Here is a 22,291-nt window from a genome sequence, read left to right on the forward strand (position 1 = left end):
GAGTGCTACTTTCCGTGTGTTTAGGAACCGTGGCCGTCCGCCATCCTGAGGGTCTGCGCATGTGCAGCCCTTTCAAGCCTTCAGTATCTGTTACTTTTCATTAATTGGCTGATCAGGCAACACTCCCTATTTAAAGCACCTGTGGTCAATACCTCGTTGCCTGATCTTGGAGTCTCATTCCCATGAGCCTCTGAAGGTGTTCCTGTGTTTCCTCGTGTATTCAGCTCCTGCTGATTCCTGTTATTTCTATTGTGGTTTCCAGACCACTTCAACTCTCCTGTGTTCATCGTGTCTGCAGCCAGCTGATTCCTATCCGCTGCCTCCGTTGTTTCTACAGAGTTCCTACTCACTTCAACTTTCCTGTGTTCATCGTGTCTGCAGCCAGCTGATTCCTATCCGCTGCCTCTGTTGTTTCTACAGAGTTCCTACTCACTTTAACTCTCCTGTGTTCATTGTGTCTACACCAGCTGATTCCTATCCGCTGCCTCCGTTGTTTCTACAGAGTTCCTACTCACTTCAACTCTCCTGTGTTCATTGTGTCTGCAGCCAGCTGATTCCTATCCGCTGCTTCTACAGAGTTCCTGCTCACTTCAACTCTCCTGTGTTCATCGTGTCTGCAGCCAGCTGATTCCTATCCGCTGCCTCCGCTGCTTCTACAGAGTTCCTGCTCACTTCAACTCTCCTGTGTTCATCGTGTCTGCACCAGCTGATTTCTATCCGCTGCCTCCGTTGCTTCTACAGAGTTCCTGCTCACCTCAACTCCCCGGGGTTCATCATGTCTGCAGCCAGCTGACTCCTATCCGCTGCCTCCGTTGCTTCTACAGAGTTCCAGCTCATCTCAACTCTCCTGTGTCCATCGGGTCAGCGCTCCGCTGCTTCCATCTCTGCTACTGGAGTTCAGACCGCCTCAACTTTCCCGTGTTTTTCAAGTTCCAGTTCCATTTACTACTGCTTCCAGAGTATTGCCTCGTTCATGATGGTTTACCTGCCGTGCGCTGCACCAACTTGATTACCGCTTCCACCTTCCAGTGATCTCTCCTCCTGCCGGCCTTCAGCCGTTCAGGTATCCCTGCACGTCTCTCTGACAGCCTGCTCTCCTGAACCGCGGTATGCATACTTCTCATTGACTTTGCTTGTGTATTGCATATCTAGCTGGACTGAGTTGTGTTCTCCTCCGGAGTCCTCTATCCACTGAGACTATCGCTACCATTGACTTTGTCTCCTATTTGCCTGGATTGTTATTGTGACTTTGTATACTTTAGCAGTGCTGCTCTGTTATCATTGTATTGTGATATCATCGTGGGATCAAGTTCTGTGTACCCGTGTATACTCTGCAAAGCATTCATCTCCTCGTGTCCTCCTCACATATATATTGCAGTGGTACAACTTGCTATATGCAGACCACTGCTTCCAGTTCCCTGTGACACCAGTTTCAAGTATCCTCTCACTATAGCAGTGGTACAACTTGCTATACGCAGACCACTGACTACCCTCACGTTTCCTTGTCCATCCAGTTCCTCGTGTTCAATTATATACTCACTACCAGTGCTGCTAGTCATAGACTTTCCTCGAGCATTCTCTCCCCATCTGCTGTTCCTCCAGTTCCGTTGTCACCCTGCTACCAGAGTACCTATTACCATCTATATTACTCTGGTAAGCCAACATCTGGTGATTTCCTGGGCAAAGACTCCTAGTGCCCGTGACAGATGGTGACAAGCCATCTACCTAAGGAAGAGAATAACACGTCAAACTGGCTGAGGAATGTAAAACAAAGCAATGGATTTTTTCAATGCCTCAACTGCAAGGCATGTAACATCACGAAACCTGAGGGGACGAAAGGGATAGTTGAATTCACCTCCCAGACCTCATCTAAATCTTTTCGCATAAAAGAACAAATTTTGTGCAATTCTGCGGGAATCATCTATTTAATTACTTGTCCATGTGGCCTAAAGTATGTAGGTAGTACTTTTAGAAAATTGAAAATGAGGATCAATGAGCATGTTAGAAACATCAGAATCGAACTAGAAACACATCATTTATCCAACCATTTCAAAACAATGCATCATCAAGATCCATCGAGATTAAAGTTTTTAGGGATCAAATTGGTTCAGAAACCCTGGAGAGGAGGAGATTTTAACAAACTACTCAACCAAGAAGAAGCAAAATGGATATTTTACCTAAGTACTCTGACACCAATGGGGTTAAATTCAGATTTTGAATTAATCTCTTTGATTTAACATCACTTTTCCCTTATGAATCATACATTATATGCATGCTGTTTACACCACAGCACTTGATCATGCATAGATATTGTTCCAATATTAGATCAATGGGGAATATACCCTTTATATTGTTTTTAGTATTTTAAGTATGTTTTAGCAGTTTTACATTTGCACCATTTTTGCTGCTGATTATGTATTAGTGTTTTATTCAGTGACATATGCCTATTTAATACAAACATCATCTGATTGCACAACAGTTGTTTGATAACCATCCAGGCATTGAGCTATCCCCATCCGTTATCAGCACTGCAATAGTTAACCAGTTAGAACTTAACTCAACTCAGGACGCTATATAAGGCATCGCTCGGCCCTCATTGGATCACCCCTGACGAAGTCTTAGTGACGAAACGCGTAGGGCTCCAATGAGGGTTGAGACTGGTTACCGGGACAACCAAACCCGGAAGTTACACGGAGTTTGACCGCGATATGGATCACTAGCAGGAATCTGGCTGCGTGTTAAAGATAGTCGAGAAGAAAGGGGAGTAGTCTGCACAGAGTCAGGATATACCTCATTTAAATATCTAGATTGTTATCATAATGAGGGGGTGCTCATTCCATTTATTTAGACATCAAAAAACAAAAAGGAGAAAAGAGAAAGAAATGGATTGCTAGAGCACTCCTAATCCAGTCTAAATGATATAGAATGTATATCACATTGCAGGGTAATACCTGGAATTAAAGTAGAAGGTACCTCATATTGTAGGCTCATGCCTATACTGATAACTGTATAGTGGAATACAACCAGATGAAACAACCATAGAATTAATGTTTATATAGGGCAAATGCCTTTATTAATTTGAAGTTTCTTAAAAACATATCTCTATTGAAATTGAAATATCCTCATGGTGAAAAACTGAAATAGAAGAGAAAAATAAACGTGAAAAAAAAGAATTGTGCAAAAGTGTATAAAATACTACCACAGATAGTGGAGCCAGAAACATAGCCTGGGTGTATTCTTATTAATTATTATGGTCCAAATATCATCATCCCAACCTCTATATGTAAAAAAAGGGAATCTGAGTAAATATATAGGGTAACTCCCCTAGTCTCCCTCTGATATTATAATTAGAAGAATTTTGGGAATCCCATAGATGGTTAAAGTTGTTATAATCAGGTCATAAATGAATTTAAGACCTAAAATTTGACCCAATAGATCGGAATTATGTGGACCAAAAATTAGCCAGCATAACATGTGTGTTTAAGACTGGTAATAATTTGGAATCAAAATACCTCAGTGGGTCTGAATTTTAAGCTGGCCAGGAGAAAAAAACCTTGCTAAGCCTGGGTATGGTCAATTACATTAGTGCAGCATATATATGCAAATGATGCCACTAGCTATTATTGTATCACAAAATGCCTGGTTAATAGCCAGCAGCCGCTGATTTACCCAAGAAAGATGAAAAGCGCTACTAACAATTGTATGTAGAGTAGTTACTGACCATTAGTTTTAGATCAGAAAGCGCTAGCGGTATCGCCGCTAACTGGCTACCACTTCCTGGTATGACATGTTAAAGATACCCTGTTATGTACTGTGTTCCTTACTAAATGTAAGTGAATTTTATCCATTGTTTAATAAACGTTTTATCTTGGATTACTACACTATTGGGGAATCTATGTTTTTCTTCTTGTCTTCTGATTACATACGAATCATGCGGCTGAACCTGTGAACGTATATGAGAACACACCTGACGATCATTGTGATTCCCATTTAGATGATCTTGTGACACTGGACATTGGGATTGATAGCGCATGCCACTGTGACTATGAACATTTTTTTTTGTTTTAATGTGTTGTGATTTATATATGCTCAGGCAGTGTTTGACACTTAGATACCCGCTGATTCAATTACCTTCCTACCTGCGCCTTATCCCGATTTTTTTGTGTTATAAAAAACAAAAAAGAGTAAGTTTGCTGCTGGACAAACCATGTAGCAATGCAAGCGGTGCAAACTAGTTTATTATTTTGCACATAAGATAAATACTGGCTGTATTTTCATGTAGCACACAAACACTTGATAGCATTATTTTTACACTGAAATTTAAAGTTGATCTAGAACATGCCTTACCACAACTATATATCTGTCCCCACATTTTAAATTTACCTCCCCCTCAGATTCAACATAATTTTGCCCAGGTGCAAAGTTACTCCTATTTTATGCTTTGCTCCCCTAAAGAAGTCAGGCCTTGGAGTCCAAGTAAAATTGCAACTGTAAGAATATACTACATAAGCATAACTTTGGTACATGAACTCACAGAAAAAAAGCCCTTTATTAACATGAACATCAAAAAAGCCAAACTGTAGTTTGCCAAGGCAGTGGATATTTAGTATTCAGTTTTATGTAGCAATAAAAGCAAGTTTATGTAATTTGGGAGAAACGTTTCATGCCTGAACCATCTCTGTCAACCTTGTATGTTGTTGTTTTGTTTCTATATATGGTCTGTTTTTTGTATAATTAGTTATACAGACTATTACCGACTACAGAGTTTTGCATAATTACGAAGCCCATGCTTCTGATGCTACTTGCCAAATATTATTGCTTTGCTTCTCTCTAAGAAGTGATGCATAAGTTCATACTTGCCAACTGTCACTCACCGGACTGTGAGTGCTACTTCTCGTGTGTTTAGGAACCGTGGCCGTCCACCATCCTGAGGGTCTGCGCATGTGCAGCCCTTTTAAACCTTCAGTATCTGTTCCTTTTAGTTAATTGGCTGATCAGGCAACACTCCCTATTTAAAGCACCTGTGGTCAATACCTCGTTGCCTGATCTTGGAGTCTCATTCCCCATGAGCCTCTGAAGGTGTTCCTGTGTTTCCTCGTGTATTCAGCTCCTGCTGATTCCTGTTGTTCGTTTGTGGTTTCCAAATCACTTCAACTCTCCTGTGTTCATCGTGACTGCACCAGCTGATTCCTATCCGCTGCCTCCGTGCTTCTACAGTATCCTGTTCACTTCAACTCTCCTGTGTTCATCATGACTGCACCAGCTGATTCCTATCCGCTGCCTCCGTGCTTCTACAGTATCATGCTCACTTCAACTCTCCCGTGTTCATCGTGACTGCACCAGCTGATTCCTATCCGCTGCCTCCGTGCTTCTACAGTATCCTGCTCACTTCAACTCTCCCGTGTTCATCGTGACTGCATCAGCTGATTCCTATCCGCTGACTCCGTGTTTCTTCAGAGTCCTGCTCATCGCAACTCTCCAGTGTTCATCGTGTCTGCAGCCAGCCGATCCGCTGTCTCCATGCTTCCACAGTGTTCCTGCTTATGTCAACTCGCCTGTCTGCATCGGGTCAACGCTCCGCTGCTTTCATCTCAGCTATTGGCTCAGACCGCCTCAACTCTTCTGTGTTCTCCAGGTGTCCAGTTATATATACTACTGCTTCCTGAGTATTGTTTAATCCTTGCTGGTCTACCTACTGTGCGCTGCACCTACTTGGTTACCGCTTCCACCCTCCAGTGGTTTCTCGCCCTGCCGGCCTCCAGCCGTTCAGGTATCACTGCACGTCTCTCTGACAGCCTGCTCTCCTGAACAACGGTATGCATACTTCTCATTGACTGTGCTCGTGTATTGCATATCTTGCTGGACTGAGTTGTTCTCCTCCGGAGTTCCCTATCAACTGAGACTATTGCTATCATTTGACTGTGTTTCCTTTTAGCCTGGATAGTTCTTGTGACTTTATATATTTGTGCAGTGCTGCTCAGTTATTACTATATTGTGCATATCATTGTGGGATCAAGTTCAGTGTGTCCGTGTATACTCTGCATTGCATTCATCTCCTCGTGCTCCTCCTCACATATATATTTCAGTGGTACAACTTGCTAGAGGCAGACCACTGACCCCTGTTTCCTGTGTCACCAGTTTCCAGTATCCTTTCACATAGCAGTGGTACAACTTGCTAACGCAGACCACTGACTCCCCTGATACCTTCACCTGGATTACATTCCTTCACCCAGACAGCGGTACAACTTGCTATACGCAGACCGCTGACTCTCATCACCTCCTCGTTACTTCTGGACATTTCTCCTCACTATAGCAGTGGTACAACTTGCTATACGCAGACCACTGACGTTTCCTTGTCCATCCAGTTCCTCGTGTACAGTTATCTACCTACTACCAGTGCTGCTAGTCATAGACTGTCCTCGAGCATTCTCTTACCATCTGCTGTCTCCTGTTCCGTGATCACCCCGCTACCAGAGTACCATAATACCAACTATACTGCTCTGGTAAGTCCATCATCTGGTGATACCTGGGTAAAGACTCCTAGTGCCCGTGACACCAACTCTCCTGGAATTTCCAGGAGACTCCCGGAATTTGGGTCGGTCTCACAGACTCCCGGGAGAGCAGGCAAGTCTCCCGCATCCCGCAACTGCCTAGCCTAAATGACAGGACTCCTGGACTACACTTGCCGAAAGTAGGCAAGTATGTATAAGTTTCTCCCCCTTAACTTCATTGTGGTATAACAAGTAAATACAGTGGTTGCTGCTACAGAAAGTGGCAACATTTTTTTTTATTGTAGACAACCACTTTGGAAACCAAAAATGTTATTATGTGCATTGTAAATGCCCAGTATACTCATAAAATTATTTTTCATACTTCAGCTTTGTTAGTAAATTGTTATAGTCTACTTGTTAGTTCCGTATTGCTACATTTTGGATAGCATCAATTAAATTGAAAATCACCTGCATTCATGTGCGTATGCATTCAAGCAAGTCATTCATCTCCCTGTAAATGAACTGTGACAGCTTAAAACAAAATTGGTGGCTAATGCTTCTGCCTTACAAAAGCCGCACACACTTTCCCCACCAATAGCTACAATTGGTATTCACTACCTTATACAGTACTTGTCCTTTTACATATGTATCATATCATGCATATCCTCTTAGACTTTAATCCTATTTGGGCAGAGCCATTTTTATATTTGCTTTCACATCATTGTAAGTAATTTGTTTGTATCATGATCCCCTCAATGTATAGAACTGCATCATATGTCAGAAATGTATAAAGAGTAATCATTATAAAACTCAGTATTGTGGGTTTCTAGTATATTTAACTGTTTTTGGTAGCACGCTTGTAATGTTAATTTCTACTTTGGTAATATATATATATATATATATATATATATATATATATATATGTTATATATATATTACTGTGTATATATATATATATATTGTGGCAAGAGCCCGCTATTGGTGAAGCACACGCGTACAACTTCTTCCTTTTTATGGTTCTGTGTTGTCAGGATGGTAATAATTGTTTGACACCGTATACTTGCACAGCAATTATGGAGACCCTCAACGCTTACTATACATAGTCCAGCTCTCTGTCAAGATCAGCCAGCTATCCCAGCGTTGATCTCCCTGAACAATGAAACAAGCAGGGTTTTATACCTGACACTCCTCCCACAGGCCTAGCTTGATGGACAGGTGACACACCCACCTTCTCTTTAAAAGGAAACGCCCATCCCTGGCTCTGTTTAGACTATCAGACCCACCCTGTCTGTTTGCTGAGAGGAAGCAGCTTTTAAATCATGTAAGTAAACCAATTTTAAACTACACATATGTTTTTACCTGGTTTAATCTCCACCTAGGTACATAACTGTGCCAATGTTTTACTCTACTTCCTCTGCATATTGCCAACTAAATGACTCCTTTTGTTACTAATATATATATATATATATATATATATATATATATATATATATATATATATATATATATATATATATAAAAATCACATCCTCTTAATATATATAGGTCACTGAAAATAAAACAAACATTAAAAAAACATCCAACTGCAAATTACACCCGTTTGGAAGGTAGACATTTGTATGGTGCCAGGGTGAGTAGACAACAAATATGAATGGATAGTGGCAAATACAGCCATCATGTAAACAGACTGATGCTAATACAGGGTGTTTGAGGTTTTTAGCATTAGACATACTACTGGTGGGCAGCCTGATTTTCAGTGCCAATTATGTAACATGTAGAGTCACACAAAAATTTCAATATTTTTAAGCATCAAGTTATGAGCCAAAAATAAAAAAATATTCAAGTTTCAACTTACATGTGTTGCATACTTGCCAACTTTACTTCTCTTCCCTCCAGTTATGTCAGAGAGGAGGTCAAACGGCAGGTGTGGGGGGTCATCGAGTTGCAATTGGCATCATTTTGTCCCTGCCCCCTGTGGCACAATGCTGCAATTTCATCGACACAATAAGCTACCTTTGTCTATATCTTATGTAGGCATCTCTGAGATGTTTGGTGCTGGCCATGACATAATCATTAATGGCTTTCTGGGCATCCTTTCCAGCATTGACAACAAAGATTTCCGCACAGTGGGAACTTCCATTTCTGTTGTGGGAGTAAATTGTTAATTTTCTGTCATTACTTTAGGCTTTATAAGTAGTGTAAGCAGGTCTGGTGCTTACCAATACGCAGCTGCCAAGGGTGCCAGGCTTTTCGGGGCACCACTGAGGGGATGTAATAGGCATTTGGGGTCGCTCCACTTGTTTTAGCTGTGCCTTTTTCCACTTAGAATGTATGCTCTCTAATGAGCAGGGTCATTAGAGAGCGTACATTCTACCTTTTGTTTTCATTTTTGTTTTCAAGTTTTGTACCTTTTGTTTTCATGTCTGCATTTATTCTGTCTGCCTTGTATGCCCCTGTTTTTTTTTGTTTTTTTTTTATAATATTTATTTTATTGAGGAAGATAACAAAATACAATACGTTGTTTACAATGAAATAAACTTCATAAGGTTTGTTTACAAATATCAATACATTCCATGAAGCGTTACAGACATAACAATGTTCCCCACAGTATAAGTTATGAGACAGCTCAAATGATTATTCATTATTTTTGTGGAACAATTCAGTATGTGAATAAATTTGGGGACATAGGCTAGCACCCCCTCACCTCCCCCAATCCGGTTTAACTAGGATTTTGTGCTATTGGTGGTTCACCAGCACACGTTCATAATTCAAACCACCCTGTATTGTGAAAACTCTTCCACACTTGTGTGCCTATGTTTTGCGTTAATAAATCTATTAAGCTTTCCCAAGTGTTGAAGAAGTACTCAACTTTGCTCTCCTTCTGTAATGAAGTCTCAACCCAATCCATGCGAAAGATGTGGTATAGTTTTTGGCGAAAGAGGTATGCCCCCGTTTTATGTATGTCCTGTTTGCCCTACAATACGGTGCTGTGGAGCACTGCCTTATAATAATAATAATAAATGGATATAATGATTTGAAGGAGCATAGTTAAGAAAAATAAGTATCATATGCATGCACAAAAGGTACTTTACCCTCTATATAAAGAAAAAAAACATTATGTGGCATTGCTGTTCATGAATATAAGATCTTGATGTGCAGCACCAGAATAGCATTAGTAGAGAAGTAATTTAATATTGGGTTAGTTAAGTGAGGCTCAGCAGAATACATTAATTTCTAAGATGCCACGGACAAAATAATTTGTCTAAAAGTATCCCTGTCTTTGCCAGGCTTGGCCATCTGGCAAATTTAGCACTTGCCAGATAAACCTGAGGTCCAGACTATAACAGTTGATGGCTCATTCCAATAAGGCTTGTGTACTAGGCAATGATGAAACCCCATATGGCAGCTGTGTGTTGTGTGCAAAAGCTGCCTCTGGCCAATAACATTACTGTAGTGCAGAGAATGCAAACAGATGCAGCCCAATGACTGTATAGTAGATGTAATACACAAGTGATGTTCAATGTCATCACTTCAGTGTTCTTTAGGAAAACTTGTGTGTTATAAGGAAACTGTGAAGGGAAGCGGAGACTAGCCTGCAACATCAGACCATCATGGTGGCACTACCGCGACTGCCTTTGAAAAGAAGCAGCATAAACAATGGAAAAGAACAGCAGAAAAACAGCAGCAGAGCAAGGTAGGTGCATAAATGTGTGCCACTGTCGATATATATTTAACTCTGTACATTTGGACATCGGGGGGTGGATGTAAAGTGGATATTGGGGTAATATTATATGGGTGGACATAACCATATAGGAGACTACTGTGGAGAACTGTATAAAATGGAGGGATATTGGTTGGACTATATAATATGTGTGGAATTTGTCAGTTTATGAATGAACATTGAGAGCTAACTAATACGATTAAATATGTACGGCTACATTGCTATAAAATGGGTGTTAGATTACTTGGGGGGCTAACTACAATGAATGGACTTTGGGGGCTTTAGCTCATATCAAAACATGCAAGTTATTAAGTCTGAACGTTGTGACAGTCAGGTATTATGGCTTGATAATTGGATTAGAAAAGAACTATTCAAAATTCCTTGGCTTAAAAGAAAATACTAAAATACTAAATATTGTATTGTATATATTATGCCTAGAGATAGGGTAAAGCTACTTAATGACTGGCCAAGCCATAATAGACATTAAGCGAGATTGTTTCTGCACTTGTCTCTTGTAATTGTTAGCACATGAAGAAAGCCCCCTCAAAATGCGACCAAGTCCCCTGACATGCAGCGCTTTTTACCTTCCAGGGATAATAAACACAACCCTCTATGCAGCCCATGACTGTTTTTGCAAGTTAATTCTGGTTTGTTTTGACTCTTTCACTAGCTAGTACCAGCACCAAGTTACACAGTAAATTGCAATTACAAGTGTGCACCATGCCTTGTCTGATTCCTTCCCAGCTGTGCCATGTTTATTAATTATTGAATGGAGGACTTTATAGGAAATAGACATTAATGCAAACAGATGACATGATCATGGACAAAAGATGCGTTACATATTTTTGTCCATGGTTTGTTCACAGCATTGTTTAGTGCTCCAATGTCCCTCTTTTCCTAGCACTGTACCTTTTTTGCACACTGTCACATGGACATTATTCTAGAATTCACATTTCTAATCCATATTGTTCTGAACAATACTGCACAACTAAAAGGTATAGAAGGTTTTTTGTTTTCATACAAGAACATAGGTGTCCTGGGTTTCCATTTCAAAAACATAGACTAATAGATTCATTAGGCTATATGTATGCATTGATCACAGTGTTGAACTCTTCCAGCACTTTTCAAACACAGGAAGTAGCTAGAACACAGATTGTGGTGTTTTTGTTTGTATTTGAAAAACGGTCAATGTGAATTGAACAGTGCGTTGTCCAAAGAGATCAAAAGATTAAAAGATACAGGAGGAAGGAGCTGATCCACCTACATGATCTATCTGATGTTGTACAATGTTCTACACTCTGTATTGTCCCACTTACTTTTATGCAGCTAAGTGGAATATTCTGATTCATGTCAACAAAGCAAATACTGTGACTGACAGTTTGGCAGACTAGCATCGCCGAACTGCACTGTTTGGTTAGTATCTTCAAGGGCAGGGCCAGTGTTGAAGTCGAATAATTGGAAGAAGTCGTTCTAAAGTAATAAATATTGTTTGCAATAGTATTCCGTGCAATTGCGATTAGTACACTACATCATACCAGGATTAATTACGCAATTGCACAGATAAGCAGAGCAAATACACTCACACCTACATTTGTAAATAGTTCACATTTAATAAAGTTCCAACTCATATTCTTTTATTATTAAGACTTAGAGATTAATTATACAAAGATAAAGCTACATTAAAAGGTATTTATGATTCAGGTCCTAAGAAATATATGGTGTTTAGTCTTATATTAATCTACATTTTACCATCAGGAATCCGGTATCATCGGAGAAGCAATTGCATATAGCGGCCGCTAGTTATGATTAGTATAAGATTAATTCTCATAGATATTCTGTTAATGGATTAGTGTAAACCAGATTGTAGGCGGTTCCCTGGGGCAAGACATGTACCAGCTGTTGGAGTGAGTTGCCCCCACCTTTGGAGAAGAATCGTTTGAACTAACCTATGACCTGCAGTCTACTGGAACCATCATAAGCCTTGAACCAATGAAAAACTTTCTTAGTGTTATCTTTGTGTACATTGTGACATAATCACTATTTTTTATCAAACCAAACTGTATATAAACTGGCCACTGGTACAGCAACCGCCTCTTTGACCACAGATTTCAGGATTGAATGACTTACTGGATCCAGTGCGCCATGTATGTATCAGTTATACAGGTTGGGTACGATATCCCGAGGCTTGGGATACCGAAACCCACTGTACCTACTAAAAAAAACGAACAGTTAAATAACGACATAATTCAAATGTATACTTAACTTTACACCGACGGCGGACATTACCGAAATGATAATGCTATGCGGCTGCTAAATGCGAAGATGTTGGATGCCGGCGCTTCATTCTGACGTCACATAACTTACCAAACTTTACGCACCCTAACCCCTAACATCAACATACCTCTTTAAATGTAGATGTCGCTGTCTTTGGTGACGTAATAATGAAGCGCCAGCATCCAGTATCTTGGCATTTAACAGCAGTCGCCTAGCAGTGGTTTGGATAATGTCCGCCGTCGTTGTAAAGGTCAGTGTACATTTTAATTCTGTTGTTACTTAACTGTTCTGTTTTTTGTTGTAGGTATAGTCGGTGTCGGTATCCCAAGCATCAGGATATTGATTACCACTGGTTTATACTTTGTTATATTTTTCTTTTGCCATTAAATCTCTTTGTGTTTTCGAACCACGCTAATCGCATCGGACAGTCTTTATTGGTGACTATAGTAGCGGACATTACAACAGTAATATCACAATAACCCAACTGACAGTAACCTAAGCTTTTTGACCTGCATCAGATCTGCCAGGGCACTACTTTAAAGATGTGGGAGGAGCTTCTCCTGCCTGTAATGAAGTGGAGAGGTAATACTTTACTCTTAAACAGAGCTGCAGTCAAACGCCAGGTTAACAATGAAATTTACCTACATGATACAATTTAAAAACGTAAATTTTAGGATTTAGTGGTCCTTTATGTGTATGTTATAATTATACTTATTATTTTAAAGTCATTTGATGTGTAATTATCACAACAGGATCTGCACTGAAAATAGTTTAACACCTTAAAATTATTTCTCACATTTGTATATTAAAACACAGCAGCATTAGTTCAGTATTGTTCAATTCACATGGAACCCACAGAAGGGTTAGAAGATTGGCAATGGCCACAGGTACAAGAGACCTATACTTAAAACCATTGCCTGTGAATATTATATTTTTTCAAAGCAGTCAACTAACAAATTCAGTGCCTTTACTGTTATTTGCAGTAATCATACCCATAAAAGAATCCAACTTAATTCTATAATTCTATAAAACTCTTTTTTTTTTTCCTCTAAAACCGTAATCAGAATTTATAGCTTGAACTAATCATGATTTCCAACAGCATACATGTTTCAAGTAGATATTTTACAAATTCCATTAGCAGTGGTACAACATAGATTGGCTGCATTGTAGTCTGTACTTGCAGTCTTATTACTCTATAAACATCGAAAAGGACAATTAAATAGCCTTATTTTTAGTTGAGACTTTGGTTATATTGTTTACAAACATATTTTATCATCATGGTACTGGTTTTACAAGGGTAAAAACGTAATGCTCATAGCGAACGGGGCCAGATACTAGCTCCAGTGAGCTTGCGTGATTCAATGAAGGAAAATATAGTTCAATGCTTTGGTTTCACATTAAGCAACAATATATAGATTTCTGTTTTGAGAGAGGATGGTCAGGAAATAAAGTCCACTAGTTTCACACAGTATTGACACATTGTAAAGGTAAAAGTCGAATACACATATATTAGAATTTGAAATTTTCGATGTAGACTGCAAACCACACGGCATTGTCATAATAAAAATAGTAGACCATTTCATGGGCGATTTATTTTTTGACGGTAAAATATTATATTATTCTTACCTGTAGCCTATCAATCATGTGTTCAAATCAAAAGATTCGCAACAGCTGAGCATCAATTTTACATCCAATCGAACTTGCAGTGATAGGTCTGCAAAAGGGCCATTATTCTTCCACAAGGATTTTTAAAATCCAGCATTAGTTTTCCTCCTGAGATTTGTTATTTTGCTTCTAGATTAAAAAGTCACCAGAATGGAAGAAAGAAAATGAAGCAGAGTACAGAATTGCGATACCTAGCGCCCAACTCGGGTGTATGACAAATCAATGCTTCTCTCCGATCCTTTTTTTTTTTTTTTGGGTGGGGGGGGGGCTCTAAAGGCGGCTTGTCCAACTTCACTCCCAGAAAACCTGCATTATTCATCGACAGTTTGCTCATGTAAGACGGCTGCCATGTAAATCTCCCATATTCCCCCCTTCCTTAGAAGTAAATGCCTATTCCCTCTTTTCTCATCTCGTAGCCTGCACTCGGTAGATGAAGCCAGCAGCACAACACTGCATTCAAGCAATCATTTGTAGGATAAATGCCAGTAACAGTGAATATACTGGTGTGTGTGTGTGTGTGTGTGTGTATAGGGGGAGGGGAGAGGGATGGAGGCAATAACCAGAGAAGCGTCTCCTCTTGTTCTGCTACAGACTTGCACGAAACGAGAAATACATTGAGGTGTTCCCACCCATTATGCGTGATTGTCTCTTCTAGCTTGCATGGCCGCTGTAAGTAATTGCACTTGCAGCTGTATATACCCTCAAAGCAATATCTAACCCCACATTGTGAGAGTAAGTAAATGTAAATAATCGTTATACTAGGTGTAGTAATTCACATCATTATTTTAATAGTAGCACCCATTAAAAAAAAAAAAAAAAAATATTGGCCATAGATACACATAAATTAAAGGTCCACTCAACATCAACGGTTACATTTTCAGAGATAAACCATAAAGGTAACATATATTGTACAGTGTTAAGCTGACTTTTCACTGCAGCACTGTTAAAGAGTACAAGTATTATCTCTCTTCACTACGGACAGTTAAAGTCCCTCCCATATATTGATACCAGTATCCTGATGGGATCTTATGCAGGTTAAAAAGCTAAGAATGCAGTCTATTAAACTGCAGTGACATCATGAAACCTGTCATATAATTACATAGTTTTTAGGTTGATAAAAGACAATGTCCATGAAGTCTGACCTTTCATCCCCAAGGAAAACAGATTATCATCATCATCAGATATTTATATAGTGCTACTAATTCCGCAGCGCTGTACAGAGAACTCACTCACATCAATCCTGCCCAATTAGAGAGAGAAAGATCAATTTGATAGCAGCCAATTAACCTACTAGTATATTTTTGGAGTGTGGGAGGAAACCGGAGTTGATGCTGAGGAAGGTAAAAATCCTTCCAATTTCCTTTAAGAAGGGGAACAAACTATTTCCTAACTGTCACGAGTCCTGTTCTCAGTACTGCTGCCTGCTTCCTAGCTATTGTTTGGTGTTTAACCTTGGATCGATTACCTGTGTATTTAGTCATGCCCTTTGGTTTATGCAACGCTCCCGCAGTCTTCCAGAACCTGATCAATGATGTCCTTCGCGAGTTTCTAGGCTGTTTTGTCGTTGTATATTTGGATGACATCCTGATCTATTCATCATCTTTAGATCTGCATCGCCTTCATGTTCGACAAGTCCTTTCGAAACTTCGGGAGCATCAACTTTTCGCGAAATTGGAGAAATGGGAATTTGAGGTCCAGAATGTCTCGTTTTCCTCATCATCTCCTCTGATGGGTTCTCAATGGACCCTAGCAAAGTCCAAGCAATCTAAGATTGGGTGCGGCCAATCAATCTGAAAGCCATCCAAAGATTTCTGGGCTTTGCAAACTACTACCGGAGATTCATACATACCTTCTCAGACTTAGTAGCTCCAATTACTGCTCTAACCCGTAAAGGAGCAGATACGGCCAACTGGACTCCTGAAGCGATAAGTTCTTTCGAAGCCCTGAAATCAGCATTTGCCACTACTCCCATCTTGAGACATCCTAATCCTGAGTTGCCTTTCGTGGTTGAAGTGGATGCCTCCGATATGGGCGCAGGCGCTGTTTTGTCTTAGAGGGATCTTCGGGATCACAAGATGCATCCATGCGCCTATTTCTCGCGGAAATTCTCTTCTGCCAAAGTTAATTATGACGACGGTAACCGCAAACTCCTGGCTATAAAATGGGCATTTGAAGAATGGCACCACTGGCTGGAGGGGGCAGTGCATACTATTTCTGTCATTACAGATCACAAAAATGTATTATTCATTGAGTCTGCCAAAATTCTGTATGCCAGACAAGCACGTTGGGCATTGTTCTTCACTCGGTTCAGATTCATGATTTCTTATAGACCTGGTTCAAAAAACATTAAAGCCGATGCATTCTCTCGAAGCTTTGTATCCTGCCATACTCCGGCTGCTGATCCTCTGCCCATTAACCCTCCTTCCTCAATTCACGCTGGTATAACTCAAGACCATGGAGCCACACTCCGTCAATTCCAAAGAATTGCTCCTTCTGAGACCCCTACGAATAGATTGTTTGTTCCTGTTCACCTTAGGAAAACAGTTCTTATAGAAGGCCATGAAAACAAACTCGCTGGACATCCAGGGATCTCTAAGACCACCGAGTTACTCTCATGCTGGGTCTGGTGGCCCACTCTACCCTCAGATGTCAAGGATTTTGTTCTTTCCTGTGAAGAATGTGCCAAAGGCAAGTCCTACAGAAGCCGTCTTTCGGGTCAGTTATTGCCCTTGTCCACTCCAGCTAGACCTTGGACACATTTCTCAATGGACTTCATTGTTGATCTACCCTGGTCGTCGGGCCATAATACCATCTGGGTGATCGTAGATCGTTTCAGTAAGATGGCCCATTTCGTGCCTTTGCCTAGGCTGCCTAATGCCCAAACTCTGGCTTCATTGTTCGTCCAACATGTATTTCGTCTCCACGGCCTACCTGAAGATGTTGTCTCTGACCGTGGTTCGCAATTCATTGCCCAGTTTTGGAAATCTTTCTGTAACTTGCTAGAAGTTAAGGTTAGCTTGTCATCTGCTTACCATCCCCAATCTAACGGGCAGACGGAAAGGGTAAACCACTCACTAGAACAATTCCTTTGTCTGTGTATATCCAAGTTCCACGATAATTGGTCATCCTTACTTCCGTGGGCTGAGTTTGCCTATAACAACTCTTGTCATTCCTCTACTCGCCAGTCCCCGTTCTTCTGCAACTTCGGATTCCATCCCAGAGCTAACTCTCTTCACTCCATGAATCCTTCAGGTCTGCCTGAGATACGTCCTACTGCTTCACGGCTAAGAATTATTTGGAAAAAGGTCCACTCCGTCTTGCTCCAGACTTCATTCAGATCCAAGGCTCTGTCAGATCGTCATCGTAGACCGTGTTCCTTTAAAGTCGGAGATGAAGTTTGGCTGTCTACCCGGAACATCAAGCTTAGACAGCCCTGTAAGAAACCTGGGCCTAGATTTATCGGCCCATTTACTATCATTAAAAGGGTTAATCCTGTTGCTTTTAGGCTGAGACTCCCTCGTTCTTTAAGGATCCCCAACACCTTCCATTGCTCCCTTATGAAGCCAGCTGTTTTTTCTAGTAACTTTAGAACCCTCCAACCTAGGATACCTCGCTCTCTGGACATTGATGGGCAGAGAGAGTTTCTTGTGGAGAAAACTTTGGATTCCAAAAAAGTCCAAGGACAAACCCACTTTCTCGTGCATTGGAAGAGCTATGGGCCTGAAGAGCGATCCTGGGTTCCACGGAGACGTCTACATGCTAATAGACTCATAAAGGAATTCTTTAAAAAAATTCCCGGGAAACCAGGATGTCGGGGTACCTTGACCCCTCCTCAAGGGGGGGTACTGTCACGAGCCGCGGTGGCCGCGGGCACAGCCGCAACTCGCTTCCCGCTTCCTCTGGCGTTCCGGCCGTCGATATGGCGACCGGGACGTCACTTCCTGTTTCTCGGCTCCGACCGTTGCCAGGGCAACGGCCGGACGCCGAAGTCTCTGCCTTTGCGCCCCGGCCACTCAGTACTGCTGGGCGCGCGCTCTGAGCCTGCGGGCTAATTAGTTCACTTATTATTTAATCAACCTTTCCCTGTGTGTAGTTGCAGGGCAATGCCCTGATTGGTTTGCTTCAATGCAAAAGGCAGGGAGGGCTTAGCCTCCCTGCCGGTTATAGCGTACTGTTCTCAGTACTGCTGCCTGCTTCCTAGTTATTGTTTGGTGTTTAACCTTGGATCGATTACCTGTGTATGACCCTGCCTGTCCCCAGATTCTGAACCATTGCCTCTGATCTTGACCTATTGCCTGTACCTGGACTTTGTATCATTGCCTGTGATCCTGATCCATTGCCTGTCCTCGGATTCCGAACCGCTGCCTGTGACCCCGACCCTGCTGGTACCTGACATCTTCGGTGCTCCTTCAAGTCTGCAGATCGCTGGCCTTCCATTCCGTGTGTTTCCTCCTGTACCTGTGCGCAGCCGTGTGAGTATAAACTTATACTACTTTGAGTTTAAGACCTGGGGGCATCTGAGTACCTGTGAGCATAATCAGTCTCTACGGGAAAGGTGGCTGCTAAAGCTGAAGACCTCAGTCACCTGTTCTATAAGTTTATGCCGCACTGGTTGTCATAACACTAACCCCAACTAAGAGGGCTTGTTCCCAATTAAGACCCCTTTTCTGGTGATAGTATCACCTACTATTGTGGTGATAAAAAAAAATCTGTTATTTATGCAAGTTAAGAAAAAAAATATTGCTGGCTGAGCGATATTAGGTTGCCCCAACAATACAGGCTAAAGTTTAACTTACTGCTTCACCGTGCCAGCCTTTGGAGATGTGCACATGCGTGAGATTTTGACTTTCAGTTTCACTTAGTTAAAAACTCATAAAAGAATAAAGCATTTTTTATTGATTTTAATCTGTTATTGCCCTTACTTGGTGGTGATAACAGAACAGGTATTGCGGCAGTACAGGTAACACTGCAATACTTGTTAAATAGGATTCCCAATGCAAAGGAAATCTTACTGCCGACAATAATAGATAAAGGCCCTATAACTGGCAAAACTCCCATTTTCTACAGGAAATATGGATTTTTTTCTATTTTGGTAAATCTTCCCCTATCCCATGGATCAACATATGGCACTATGTTGATCCGGGGCATAGGGGACGATTTATTAAAGGATAACATCTGGGGGAAAACTGGCAAAAATGTTTTGTTAGGAAAATATTTTCTTGAATCTTCTTACAGCATCTTCCAATGTCAGTATTGCGGGGCTACTTTCTATACATTCACTGCTCTTTCAATAAAGAATCCTTTTTTTCCCAACCACATGTTGTAAACTTAAACTGAAAAGGCTTTTGCAAAATTATGGAACTTAAAAGTTTAGTCTTGAAAAATATGGGACATAATTATATATGCAAGAGGATCCAATTCTCAGCTTTCTGTCTTGCTTTCTATAGGTGTCCACAGAAGCATTTGATGACTGCTACCATTGTGCTACATTCAAAGCCACCCTAACCGAGTTGCAGCAGGAGTCCAGACATGTACCACAGAATTCCAGTGATGGGTGGATGACACACACTTGACCACTGCTGCCAGATAACATCAATTTAATCTGAGATCAATGGTAAGCTGACAGGCATGGATCTTCCTGATGAACTAGAGTAATTTCTTTCCCAGAGTGTCACCATTGGTCCTTGTTTTACTGAACGATGGTGGGAAAAAGAAGGGATCACTGACCCTCCACTGCTGACTTTTCCTCTTACTGTGTGGTGTCCTGTGCCAGCCCTGGGTCCACTATCACTGAGAAGGAACCCATGCAGCTTGATGGGTTTCTTGGTCAACTGACAGAAAAAGAATGGAAACAATTACAATAGAAACAATTTGGACGCTAGTAATGACTTGTAACAAACTATATATGTATGTATATATATATATATATATATATATATATATATATATATATATATATATATATATATATATATATATGTCAGCTGCACCACGGATAGGTATCCAACCTGTAACATATAGAACTATAGCAAAAAGAGTGGGCGCTTGATATAATATATAAATTTATTGGCACAACAATACATAAGATAACACTAATAATTCTGATTTGAGATACTATCTTTCCGCGATAGTGGAAACTATCAATACTATATGCGAGCACGATGAATTGAATTGATTACAACATCTTGGGAAAATATAGGCTGTTTCCTTCTACATAAAATAGCCTTTTTTAAAAGAATATATGATGTGAGTCATAATCTTCAACTGAGGTCCTCATTCTGCAGGAATATTATTATATGTTGAGAATTATTAGTGTTATCTTATGTATTGTTGTGCCAATAAATTTATATATTATATCAAGCACCCACTCTTTTTGCTTTAGAAAAAGAATGGGCCCAGTGCCATAGTAAGAATCTCTTCATGTATTCTGCTAACGCTAAGCACTTTCTTCAGGTATGCCCACTGCATTGCACCTTCAAACCAGGGATGGTAAATTCGCCAAATCAGACACAAAAAATGAGTACTGGCTGTATCTTACCTTTTAATCATCTTCAGCATACAAGCTCCGACTCTTTTACCATCCTGAGATATTATATCTCACTTTCCCATAAAGTCAAAGTTTAGATCAACATATTGACAATACCAGCATTCATGGACTCCAGGGGGTAAATTTATCAAGCTCTGGGTTTGCAAAAGTGGAGATGTTGCCTAAAGCACCAATCAGATTCTAGCTATCATTTTGTAGCACGTACTAAATGATAACTAGAATCTGATTGGTTGCTATAGGCAACATCTCCACTTTTTGAAACCTGCAGCTTCATAAATTTACCCCAGGTCTATGGGACATTTCATGGATGAGTAATTTACCGAATAACATAAGATCCCCATCATCCATAAGGCCTTGTCAGTTCCATTTCACACCATCAATAGAATTGCCATCGCTTCTGGCCTGGCAACTAATGTTATCACTGCCTCTAATGATGAAGAACATTGTGTTTGACTTAGTCCAGTCTCTGTATTTTCCTGTTGTGCTTACCATGCCATTGCTGTCTTTACAACCCCAGGATCAACTGGGAGAAGAAAACAGTAACTTTTTCCTCACCGCACTGTATAAGGTCCTGTTACCTTCGTGTAGCTCTGCCTTTCTCTATTTCTGCTGCCATCACCTCCATTTCATCTGAGCTACCAGCTGACCTTAACTTTTTAGATGTTTTTAAGAAAACTCATACAGAGCAGTTTCTACCTCACATATCATATGACTGTCCCATTGAACTCCTACATGTGGCCCATATTGCCTTTGGCTGAATATCTGAGGTAATATCTAGATGATAACCTCAGTCAGTATTCTTTGTGGGAAAAAAGGTGGTCTCAACATTTATCAAGAATTGACTACTGTGCCTTAAACGTAATCACAGGGCAGAACTGCTTCCCGCTCCCCTATTTCCTGAGCTATTTCAACATCTTTGATCAGCCATTTACAAAGCTAGTCCTTAAGGGGCTTATAACCTTGTCCAGTCAGATAGAGGAACAAATAGAAGAGAGCATTTTTCACCAGAAACAACCACTACGGTGCCATGACTTTTAGCCTTTGTAATACCCCTGGTACATTTCAGCACTTTAACTGTTCCTACTTTACCAGTTCATAGATAACACCCTGGTTTACTTACAGCTAAATTTGGAATATACAAAAGGAAAAAGAAAACTGTCACACCAGATGCTAAGAGTTAATAACCCCTTTATAATGATGTTAATTGTAATGTATAAACTCTACAATTATTTGTATCTTCAGTACATATATGGGGGTGCTACCTAAAATTTAAATGATATATATACAAGAGAAAAAGGAAGTTCATTATTATAGGTACACTGACAACTCCTATGAGGTATATGGTTTTAATTCAAAAGGAGCATACCTGACTTCAAACTTAACGTTTATTATTAATTGTAAAATTAGCGAAATATAAAAACAGGTGTAAGTGCTTAAACAAAAAGTGACAAAATCGCTGTCTGCACTACTACACGTCTCCTATATAATTTTGAGAGCTATAGCTATAAAGTTACAATATATTAAACTCTTCCTACACCAGATTAAGAGTATATTCAATAGATCTAAATATAGAGAGGTAGCACAAAGATATCT

General features: G+C 40.4%; 1 protein-coding gene across 5 annotated transcripts in view; it reads right to left on the reverse strand.

The window, feature by feature from the left end:
- TMEM121 (transmembrane protein 121) overlaps nt 1–14,724 on the reverse strand; it is a 211,553-nt gene extending 196,829 nt beyond the window's left edge. For 3 of the 5 annotated variants that reach the window (XM_075191887.1, XM_075191885.1, XM_075191884.1), the window contains exon 1: nt 14,113–14,724. The gene's annotated coding sequence lies outside the window, so the exon portion shown is untranslated. Of the gene's footprint in view, nt 1–12,339; nt 12,422–14,112 lie in introns of all 5 variants that reach the window. The other 2 variants (XM_075191886.1, XM_075191883.1) reach the window with 1 other exon arrangement.
- Between the last annotated feature and the right edge of the window lie 7,567 nt (nt 14,725–22,291).

Source organism: Mixophyes fleayi, chromosome 12 (assembly GCF_038048845.1).
Source record: "Mixophyes fleayi isolate aMixFle1 chromosome 12, aMixFle1.hap1, whole genome shotgun sequence".
NCBI classification, from domain to species: domain Eukaryota; kingdom Metazoa; phylum Chordata; class Amphibia; order Anura; family Limnodynastidae; genus Mixophyes; species Mixophyes fleayi.